General features: G+C 36.3%; 1 protein-coding gene and 1 long non-coding RNA gene across 2 annotated transcripts in view; both read right to left on the bottom strand.

The window, feature by feature from the left end:
• The window catches only part of LOC119574413, a 31,569-nt gene that overhangs the window by 12,864 nt on the left and 6,205 nt on the right, over positions 1–12,500 (bottom strand). The gene's annotated exons all lie outside the window — the stretch shown is intronic.
• LOC119574414 lies at positions 4,902–6,146 on the bottom strand. Its single transcript, XR_005228862.1, has 3 exons — positions 5,879–6,146; positions 5,109–5,738; positions 4,902–4,968 (listed from the first exon to the last, which is right to left on the bottom strand). It is a non-coding gene; the product is annotated as an uncharacterized LOC119574414 (long non-coding RNA).

Below are 12,500 nucleotides of genomic sequence, written 5' to 3'. Positions count from 1 at the left end.
CAAACCGAAGACAAGACTAAGCGACAACATCAAAGATATTTGCGGGTTGTCGATGGTACAAGTGGAAAGAAAAGTGCAAGATCGAGTTGAGTGGCGAAGGATGGTGGAGAGGTCCACAGCTGCTCAAACATGAGCATACCGTTATTGATGATATATATATAATATATATATATATATATATATATATATATATATATATATATATATATATATATATATATATATATATATATATATATATATATATATATATATATATATATATATATATTATATATATATATATATGTGATGTATATATGATGTATAATATGATATATGAAATATGGTATGTTATATGTTATATGATATATAATATATAGTATATATTATATATATATATATATATATATATATATATATATATATATTATATATATATATATATATATATATTATTATATATATTAATATATATATATATATAATATAATATAACACAGTTAATTTTATAGTTATGTATGAATGTATGTCTTTCTGTTTATCTGTCTATATATCTATCTGTCTATTAATCTGTGTATATATATAATTATTTTTCATCACTCTTGGAACAGATTCACAATTAACCTTATTGCCAGAGCAGACAAAGTTCAGTCGTCTTGATTAATAAAGCACATTGTGATTAGCAGAAGAATATAACCTTCCTGAATTTACCCAAATGGTCATTGCTATAAATTTACCATTTCCCTAAAATATACAGTTTTAATTGTTGGATTGAATGAGAAAATTGACAGTTATATATAACAGGATTACATATTTGGAGAATTGTGAATTCCAGTTCATTGTTGGTGAAGGTTGATCACATTGTTGATGAAGGTTGATATTACCAAATTTGCAAGAGGGTGCTGATCTCTCTGCTGTCTGCCTTCTGGCTGCAGTCACGAGTTGTCTTTGCCTGACTGTCTTGAGCAGGAGATGCACCCAGGAATGCCTATTATTTTGGGATGGGGGATGGGGGGCATAGAATTGAAAAGTCACTTTTAGATTACTTCTGTGCATTTGAAATATACATGCAGTGGAATGTTTCCCATGTAACATTACAATTATATTATCATTATAGTACAGTAGTTCATCTCTTACAAGGGAGGAAATTTTTCCATTTCCCTTTGATTGGGAGTGATCCAGTAATATTCCAAATAACCTGGGTGATTGCGTTCATTGGCAGCTTTTTTGAGAAGCGCCTGTGATGTCTGACAATGATTGCTACATCATTGTTTTGTAATATGACCTCAGTATTATCTCAGCCCCTCTGATGGTGGGTGTGTGGGTCGTAGGTCAGTCACACACAAGTCTAATCACCATCCAACAACTTTATGCACTTGTGGCAAGTCAATCCCATAACCCTTTTCTTCAGCCAAAATTCTCCTGATGGCAAGTTCCCATCACTTTGGATCATAGGGGTTAATAATTTGTTAGCTTTTAACAAATGTAAAAATCAAGTTTCATTTTGTAATATATTTTTCCTTTTAGTAAAGGAATTTTTTACAAGAGCACTTGATTTTGTAAATATTCTGTTTAAGCTGTTTTTTTTTTCTAATACAGTAAATAAACTTGTATTACAGTGGGCATGACATGTATTCTTGCCATATGTGCCGATTGGGTTAACACTGTGCTGGTGAGATATTCAGTACTTTTTCCTCATGTTGCTTGAAAATAGCCAATCCAGGAAGAACTAAGTAGATGATATGATGATGATGATAATCAGTAATTATACTGTTAATCAGTGATATAAACTTTGGTTTCTAACCTCTTTGGAATTTACTATTACAATTACTTTGCCTATCCCAGTTAACATTTCAGCCAATTAATCCCTCTCTGTTTCCCTCTAGGGTGTGGATATACACAAAAGTGGCTAAAACACAAAGTTTGCATAAACGAGTAAGTCTGTTGCCACTAGGTGACTACTGGAGACAATTGTAACATGGATTTTCTTTGTGAATATTTATAGAAAATATCAACATGTTATAGACTTTTCTTCCTCGTAAAACTCTGATGTTCACTACCAGAAGCAAATTTACCCTAGGTTGGGAACTTCTGAACAGAACATAGTATATTTTGATAATAAGATATATTTTTTTGCCATAGTGGGAAGTAGAGCTTATTCTTACATAATATAGTTTAATAATTAGATTAAGTTTGGTAATTAAGTGAGGATTGATCTGATATGTACCTCACAGATTGGATTTTTGAGAGTTAATTACCACAAGGAAAATACACATACTTGTTTGATAGTTGAAAAATTGTTCACACTATTATATATATATATATATATATATATATATATATATATATATATATATATATATATATATATATATATATTTTTTTTTTTTTTTTTTAAGAAATGTGTATCTTTGGACCTTTATTTCTCTATATTTTTAACTAATTGAGAAGTGCTATTTCCTTATTGTTTACTTATTATTTTTATTGTTAAAGATTTTTTATTTTTTCAGATTGATACTGAAGTCAGCAAAAAGAGTCTAGAAAAAAGAAAGAAAAATTTTACCAAATGAAACTCTTCTCTCGGCAATAACTTGTGTTTTCACCTGAAATCATCTTAACTTTGATAGATTTAATTTCCTTTATGATGTTCATTTATTTTTACCATTAAGTTCTAGTCTCTTCTTCACTTGTCAGTAATGGACCAGAAAGTGCTAGCCTTTAAAAATGAATTTGCATTTGTTCTTAGCATTATATAATTTTTCAAAATGTTTTGTTGATAACATGTCTTGAGCAGCAGACTAAAAACGAGAAGCATAAACAAATATCCTTTCTTTGGCAGGTCGGCGAGGGCACTGGGCAAACGGCTGTCCTGAAGGAGCATATTTTTAAGGATGAAGCTCATAACCCTAAGAGGGTGAATACATAAAATACAAGAATACCTGTTACTGTAAAAAATTAAATAAGAGTTACGTTATTTTGATATATATAATGTATCCCCTCCTTTAGATGTTAATCTATCTCCTCCTCCTCTCCTCCTCCTCTCCTCCTCTCGCCCTGCTCCTGCTCTTCCTCCTCCACCTCCTCCTCCTCCTCCTCCTCCTCCTCCTCCTCCTCCTCCCCCTCTTCCTCCTCCTCTCTTCCCTCTTCTCTCTCCTCTTCTCCTCTCTTCCTCTCTCCTCTCCTCTCCCTCTTCTCCTCCTCCATTCCTCCTCCTTCTCTTTCTCCTCTCCTCCTCATCCTCCTCTCCTCCTCCTCCTTCCTCCTCCTCCTCTCCTTCCTCTCCTCCTCTCCTCCTCCTTCCTCCTTCTCTTCCTACACCTCCTCATCTTCCTCCTCCTCTTTCGCATCCTCCTCCTCCTCTTCCTCTTATTCGTCATTTACTCCTGTTTCTCCTCCTCCCCCCACATTAGATATTGTGATAAATAATGTTAGTCTGAAGATTTTCTACTTTGGTTTTCATTAAATTTTGTCTTTCTTTTATTCCTTTTATTATTATTATTATTATTATTATTATTATTATTATTATTATTGTTACTATAATAATAATAATAATAATAATGATTATTATTATTATTATTATTATTATTGTTACTATAATGATAATAATAATAATAATTATTATTATTGTTATTATTATTATTATCATTATCATTATCATTATCATTATCATTATCATTATCATTATCATCAATTTCCACACATACATTTTTTTTAGAACAGTGAATGCCTTGCTCTCACTGGGAGTTGTGTGCCTGTTTAGAAGGGCCATATTTAGTGCAAAAGCTATTGCATGTACTCTACCAGATGGTGACATAGAATTTTTTGTGTGTGATGGTGATCAGATGGTGATCAGATGGTGCTCTCATTAATCATGACGCCAGTGTCTACGTGCCAAGATGTTAAGTGGCATTATCAACCTTGATAATATTGTTTAAGGTTATGATGTTGAATTTTAGTTATTTCATTCCTTTCCTTTTTGTTTTAACCAAGGTGTAATACAGCAGTTGGCGAATGATGTTTTTAATTATGTGTAATATTATTCTCATTATTATTATTGTTATTAATCAGTGTCATTATTATTGTAATTATGAATTATAATAAAAATGTTAATGATGATAATTGATAATAGTAATGTTAATAATGATAATTAATATTAATGTTGATTATGATAATTAATAATGATAATGTTAATTCTGATAATAATAATGGTAATGATAATTCTGATAATAATAATAATAATAATTTTTATTGTTGTTCTTCTTATTATCATTATTATTATTATTATTATTATTATTAGTTGTTAATTATTAATTATTATTACTGCTACTACTACTATTACTGCTATTACTACTACTATTATTATTATTATTATTATTATTATTATTATTATTATTATTATTATTAATATTTATTGTTATCCTCATTATCATCATCATCATCATCATTATCATTATTTTTATTATTTTTATTGTGCTGTCTTTGTTATTGTGATTATTATATATGCATATGTATTTTTTCATTCTTTTTTGGGAACCATTGATACGTCCTTGTCTGAGCGCTTTGGAATTAAGTATTGTATTTTTATATATTAAAGAATGTGTTAAATATACATCCTCAGAAAATGTGAGCATATCAGTTTCTATTGCTTGTCATGTAAATAAAAAATTAAACACAAGAATATATGTATGGAAAGCATTCACATCGCATACACTGAGAAGGAAAAGTAGTAAATGTCAAAACTTTTAAATGCTATATTTTGTAAAGATCTGAACTGTTGACCTTTGCCCCTTTGCATACATTGAAGAGCAGGTTGCATCTGCTTTAATCAGTTTATAAATCATTATATCTGTAAATACACAGAAAATTGGCATTATATTTTCCGAGTACCATGAGTTTTAGCAGGTTATGACACTAATAAGCAGATTTTAATCATTAACTTTTATTATCACAGATATGAAATGATTTGTATGAAGCCTTGAGGATCTCCTGAAAAATATGTGAAAATAAAATAAAAGGAAATGAGAAACAAAACAAGCTTTGATTTTTTGCTGCATTGTAACATTATTTTATAAACCAAAGTTAACTTTTGTCATTTTTCACTTGCATACAAAATTTCTTATACTCACCAGTAAAAGAAAAGCTTAAGTTGAATTCCAAGGAGGTTCTGTTTGAAGTTATTCAAACTGTCGTAGAGTTGATCACAGCTGTGCTTGGTTGCTGCTTTACCATGTAGGGATCATTTCTGACTTCTTGGAGTGCATGGAGTAGTCATTTCTCTGCAAAGGTTCTCAGCCATCGTCCTGCCTAATTACCCACCCTTCTGATCAAAGCCTTGATGCAGTGAATATCGTTTGGGTCTGGTTAGCTCTAGAGAAATTGCAAGCTACTTCAGCTTATTTTCAGATACTTACTGTTTTGTTGAAAAGACTAAGAGATCTGAATAGTATGCATGAACAGAGAGAAACTTACCTTTTTTAGTTGACACCTTTTTTACCCTGGCATGTTTTACAACTTACCAACCGAACTGCAGCAATGGCATTTATTTCCGCCACAGCCATTCTTGATGAAATTCCCATTGCATTCTTTCCTTTTGCTGACACATTGACCTTGGCACCCATTTTGTTCGCACGGTGGAGCACAACAAGTACATTTCTTTTTATTCGTGCATCCTCCCTTTATCACCCGCTCTGTTGCATCGCAAGATTGCTTGCATACTCCATCATAACGGTTACACTTGCCTTTTGCCGCACATGCTCCTAGAAACGAGAGAAAGAGTAAAAATGAAGCTTTATATTTTACAGGACTTTAAAATAGTATCTTGTTTCCCTTTTCATTTAAGAAACTACTTTTTTGCTACCTAATCCTTAATTTACATAAAACAAAATTGTGAACTTACCACAGCAAGTGCAGTCGCCACTACATAGGCTTGAATCGGCATTTTTCCTACACTTTGCCTTGCACTTTCCTCCTTTCATACTGCAGGCATCAGTTGTCGCACAACCCTGTTGCTTTGCTTTACTTAGTTTGCGATTTTGGTTCTGCTGTCCTCTTCTGGGTCCCCTGGGCCTGTTGTCCTCTCCTGAGTCATCCTTTTCCTCCCTTGCATATCCCCTTTTTAGGCCAATGGGTCTTGATTGCTTGACTTTATCCAGAAAACATAGAATGGATATTATATATATATATATATATATATATATATATAATATATATATATATATATATATATATATATATATAATATATATACTATATAATATATATATATATATATATATATATATATATATATATATATATATTATTATATATATATATATATATATATATATATAATAAATATATATATATATATATATATATATATTATATTATATATATATATATTATTTATTGTATATGTATGTATATGTTATTGTGTTATATATATATATATATATATATATATATATATATATATATATGTGTATGTGTATGTGTATATAACACACACACACACACACACACACACACACACACACACACACACACACACACACACACACACACACACACACACACACACACACACACACACACACACACACACACATATAAATATATTGATAGATGGATGTAGCTAGATATAAATATATGTATTTGTGTATGTATATAAACATACATATATATAAATATATATACACATATACGTACATACACATTTTACACAGTCTTTTTTCCCCTCCTGCTTTTTTGTTTCTGTCCCTTCCCCAACCCCTTCTACTATCTACTTCCTAAGGTGTGAGAGCTGTGCTGAAAGGATAAAAGGCTGTCTTTGTGCCAGTTCTGAATGGCCTGAGGGAGCCATGGGCACGTTATTCCCGTTTTAGTTGTCTAGCTCTTACCCCTCAAGGGGACCCTGAGGGGTGGACTGTTTCTCTCCCCAACATACTCCAGGCTTACCATGACCAATAATGAAGACATTATACCCTTATTAGGGGCAATAAGGCTTGCTCCTTTATCAAATAGCCCCACCAATTCAAACTCTCCCGATTCCCCGACCCCAGGCTCTCCTTTGACCACGGCTTCGAACACTTCAACTACTACCCCCTTCTCAATGCCTACTAGTACGTAATCTACCCAAGTCAACACTCAGTCTCCAGCAGACATTCCTACTCTCCCAACATGCTCAACTTCATCACCTCTACCCCCACAATCTTCTACATCAACTACCCCATCCTCCCTTATTACTACTTTACAGCCTTATTATGCACTCCATAATACTACCTCCTTCAACACCATTCCCTCTTCCACACGGGGCGTGTGGAAGAGGGAATAGTCCTTCTTCCATATTCCACCATCCTTCTACTACCCCCCATCTCTACAAATATCTTAAATACTCTATTTAGCCCAGCCAAATGGGACCAATTTTTTGTGATCCCTCCCACAGCTCCCTACTCTGACAACACTCTGACAAAAACAAGAAGGCAAAGTCTCCGTAGCCGACCCGATCGTTCCCGTCTCGTCACAGTAATCTGAAAACCAAGCTATAGCATTATCAACTCTAACTGATCTCTCTGGCAACCCCATTCCTGCAGACCCTCACCCAACCCTCAATACTTGCACCGGAATTGTCTGTATCTCCCCAGCAAACTGCTCTATCAATAACAAAATTTGGTCAGATTGTGGAGAAGACTTACTCGCCTGCCTCACAGACTATGATGTGATATCAGTTCAGTGCTACTCCATTCCTCCCAGAGGTCATTGCAAGAACCCTACTAACATTGCCAAAATTTCCTTCTGTAGACATGACCTTCCCTTTAATGTTTACATTGGTGGAGAATCCCTCCCTGTTCGACCATATCAACCTCCTCCTCGTCAGTGCCAAAATTGTTGGCGTTTAGGACATCCTGCCAAACATTGCTGTTCCACAGCCAGATGCCCTCTATGTGCCCAACCTGGTCATACACGATCGAAATGCTCTGCACAGTCACTACATGTGCCAGTTGTGGCGGCCCCTATAATGTATTTTATAGGGGCTGCCCCACCTATAAATTTGAGGTGGCAACTCTCAGATTCAGACTTGGACTCGCTCTACGTGAAGCCAGACAAGAAGCACGTCGAGGAGGTTTTTCTTACTTCCTACTCCAGTAATGCCGCTCGTTCTGCCCCTCCTCCTCCCTCCCAAGACGTTTCTACACCCCCCCTATACCTATCCCTCCTACATCTTACTTCCCCACTTCTAGCTCCTACCTTCCCCAGTCAAATTCTTTTGCCATTCTAAACTCAGACACTCCAATCTCTACTGCAGCCCCAACACCTTCTCCTCTCCCTCTCCGCACTACCCACAGCAGACAGAGTAAACGTTCCACCCCTTCTTCCACTAGCACACACTCACCTCCACCTACCTTTGCCTCTACTCCTTAGACACCAGTCTCCTCTTCCCCCCCCCCCCCTCATGAGAAAACCTTTGTTTCGTAAGACTCCCCAACCAACTCCTTAACAGAAACTTGAAGAGTTTCAAATTTATCTACTTGAGTCCCAAACTGACACGGAAACCCCTCATCCATCCTCAGATCCCACAACTTCCGCTCCTCCACACTCAAGTGACTGCTGATATCCATCCTCCTCCTACTCATATTTCCCCTACGCCCCTTCCTCCTACCCCCTCTCAACACAGTCCATCCCCCCTAGCTCCAGCTCCACCTACATTAACCCTCCCTCCATCCCCTCTATCCCTTCCACTCCCTCCTGAGTACACACGTGAATCCCTCCATCTCCTGATACCCCTCCTGATACAACACCACCTTCCCCCTCTCATTCCTTATCTCACCCTCTAACTCCTTCCCCTTCAAATTCTCCAACATGCACTGTAACCGTTATCACTTATATATCAACTAAATTATAGTTCCTACATTGGAATATTCGTGGTTTCGTGGTCTCATCTCTACTTATCCATCAGGAAACACCTGATGTCGAACCTCCCTTCCAAACCACTGTCCCTTGCACAATTATTCGTATTTTTCTTCACCGTTGAATCACAGTTATTTCAGTCTACTTCCCCTTTTCCCACCCCATTGACTTTGTTGCCTTTGAAAATCTAATTTCCCAACTCCAGCCACCTTTCCTCATAGTTGGTGATTTTAACTGCCGCCACACTCTTTGGGGAGATTCTATCACCGATCCCTTGAACGCTTTTCTCCATAACTGACCTTATTATTCTGAATTCAGATCGCCCCACACACTTTGACATATGCACGCAATTTTTTTTTCAAGCAACTCTATGCTTCCTTTTTACTACATTTAGATTTCCATTGGTCAGTTCTAGACCACTTTCTCTATAGTGACCACTTTCCAGTTCTCCTTTCTCTTACTTCATATGTACCACTCCCTAACTCCCACGCTGTTGCTTTGATAGAGCTGACTGGCGTATTTTCACTTCACTCTCTGCTATTCCTACCCCCACCCCCCTTTTCATCCATTTCAGATATGATACAATATTTCATAACTACATTCCTAAGAGCTGTCTTTACAACTATTCCTCGAACCTCAAGACCTTATACCACTAAATGTGTGCCATGGTGGAATTTCGATTGCACTAAAGCACTTCGCTTACAACATGCAGCCTGGAACAGTTACCACTACAAACGAGGCACCCCTAATCAGTTATCATCCCTTATCTCCTTTAAAATAGCATCCGCCTGTCTTCGTCGTACAATCAGGAACAGCAAAGCAAATAGCTGGCGAAATTATGTTTCCTCAGTTACATCTTCTATATCTGTCACAACTTGTTAGCACCAGACCCATAAATTATCAGGCAAACATCCCCCCCATCCAGCCCCCGTCATCCATATTCGAGATACTCTCATCTCTGATCCTCCCCAAGTCGCCAATGAACTAGGTGACTATTTTAGCCAAGTCAGTAGTGAATCTCACCTTTTTCCACACTTCTCTTCTATTAAGACCATCAAGGAATGCACCCCCATCATCTTCACCCTATCCTCTGCTGAATCCTGTAATGCTTCTTTTTCTTCATCTGAACTCAAAGCTGCCTTGCAGTCATGCCGCAACACTCATGAAGGCCCTGACGGTATTCACTACCGTATACTCCGACACTTTCCATCTTCCTCTCTATCCTTCCTATTAACTATTTTCAACCACAAATGGACTTCAAGAAATTTTCCTTCTCATTGGCGAGAAGCGCTTATCCTCCCCACTTTAAACCCAATAAATCGGGTACCCTCTCTCAAGATTACCGCCCCATCGCTCAAACTAGATGCTTGTGCAAACTACTAGAGCGAATGGTTAACTTCCGCTTAATGTGGTATCTTGAATCTCACAATCTTCTCTCTCCTTCCTGGTTCCCAAAGTACAGATGACTCCTTTGCTAATTTCGAAACATATGTTACATCTGCATTTGTATGTCATGAATCCATATTAGCCATATTCTTTGACCTAGAAAAAGCATATGATATTACATGGCGGTAACATATTCTCCAAAGAATTGTCGTCCCTAGGCATACGTGGAAACATGGTGTCTTTATAAAGTCTTTCCTCTCCAAATGCACTTTCCAGGTCAAAATTGCCTCTTCGACATCATCATCATTTCCTCAGTTCGAAGGCGTCCCAGAAGGCAGTGTGCTTAGCATCACTTTATTCCTTCTTACCGTTAATGACATTGTCGCAGTTTTACCACTAGGAGTCCAATCATCACTATGTTGATGATTTAATCATCTTCGCCTCTTGCACCTCCATACCAAATCTCCGCCAGTTCTTTCAGTCTGCAATATCAGCAGTATCTTCCATGGCTTCCGCTTTTCTACCTCCAAATCTTTCTCTATCCTTTTCTCTCGCACACGTGTAGGTCCCCAAACTCCACTCTTCTTATATGGCACTCCATTCTAATACCATTCCTTTGGCAAATTCCTTGGCGTTACTTTTGACTCCAATTTGTCCTGGCGAGACCATATCTTTCACATGAAAGAAAAAGCTCGCCGTCGCCTCCGAATTTTACAAACTCTGCCCTCATTTATCCTGGGGCTTAAATCGCACGGATACCCTCCTCGCTCATTCCCCTTTTCCCCATCTCCGTCCTCTTCCGTTTTCTGTCCATCCTGTCCCTCCATGGCTTATACCTTACCCCCGTATTTCCTCCTCTGTTTTCCCTGACCCACCAAAATCAGACATCCCCCCGCTGTCCTTCTCACCCATTTCCTTGACCATGTCTCCATCCATTCCTCCAGTATTCACGTTTACACGGATGGCTCTAAATCCACCTCCGGAGCTGGTTTGCAGGAACCTTCCCGACTTGCACTTTCAAATACCCCCTGTGTGTGTGTGTGTGTGTGTGTGTGTGTGTGTGTGTGTGTGTGTGTGTGTGTGTGTGTGTGTGTGTGTGTGTGTGTGGTGTGTGTGTGTGTGTGTGTGTGTGCATCTATAATATATATATATATATATATATATATATATATAATATATATATATATATATATTCATATATATATATATATTCATATATATATATATATTCATACATACATACATACATACATACATACATACATACATGCATACATACATACATACATACATACATACATACATACATACATACATACATACAAGTATAGATATATACATATATATGTATGTATGTGTATATATGTACATATATATTTGTGTGTGTGTATGTATGTATGTATATGTATATGTATATTATAAATATACACATATTTATATGTGTATCTGTTTATGCATCTATCTATCTATCTATCTATCTATCTATCTATCTATCTATCTATCTATCTATCTATCTATCTATCTATATCTATATCTATATCTATATCTATCTATCTATCTATCTAATATATATATATATATATATATATATATATATATATATATATATATATACGTGTACACACACACACACACACGCACACACACATACACACACACACACACACACACACACACACACACACACACACACACACACACACACACACACACACACACACACACACACACACACACACACACACACACACACATACATATATATATAGGTACATACATTCATTAGATATATGCGCACACACACAAACACGCCCACACGCATACACGCATACACACACACAGTAGGTAAAAGACAGTAGGAGAAACCGTAATGGAGTAAATGTTGGCAGCGACCATAGAAATTAAATTTCACCTCAGAAGGGAAAGGAGTAAACTCATCCGAAAACCACAGCCAAATTTAGCTAACTTGAAGACCAGAGCGACATAATTTAACCTTATCATATAAAACAAACAAACAGTTCAGTGATATAATAAAGGAAGCTGCACTTGAAGTAGGCGGTAAGAACGTCAAGCAAAGCTCCTGCAAGTTCTCGGTTGAACCTAAAGAGTTTATGCAAAAACGTAGGGTCATGAAAGTATCATCAAACAGGAACAAAACAGAATTAGCCGAACTAGCAGAGACTATAAAGAAAGGAAGATGTACGGAAATTTAATACTCAAATAATAAATGAAACAGTGATCTC

This window comes from Penaeus monodon, chromosome 6, assembly GCF_015228065.2.
Source record: "Penaeus monodon isolate SGIC_2016 chromosome 6, NSTDA_Pmon_1, whole genome shotgun sequence".
NCBI lineage: Eukaryota > Metazoa > Arthropoda > Malacostraca > Decapoda > Penaeidae > Penaeus > Penaeus monodon.
The sequence above is the reverse complement of the archived record's forward strand: the minus strand, read 5'-3'. Positions and strand labels throughout refer to the sequence as shown.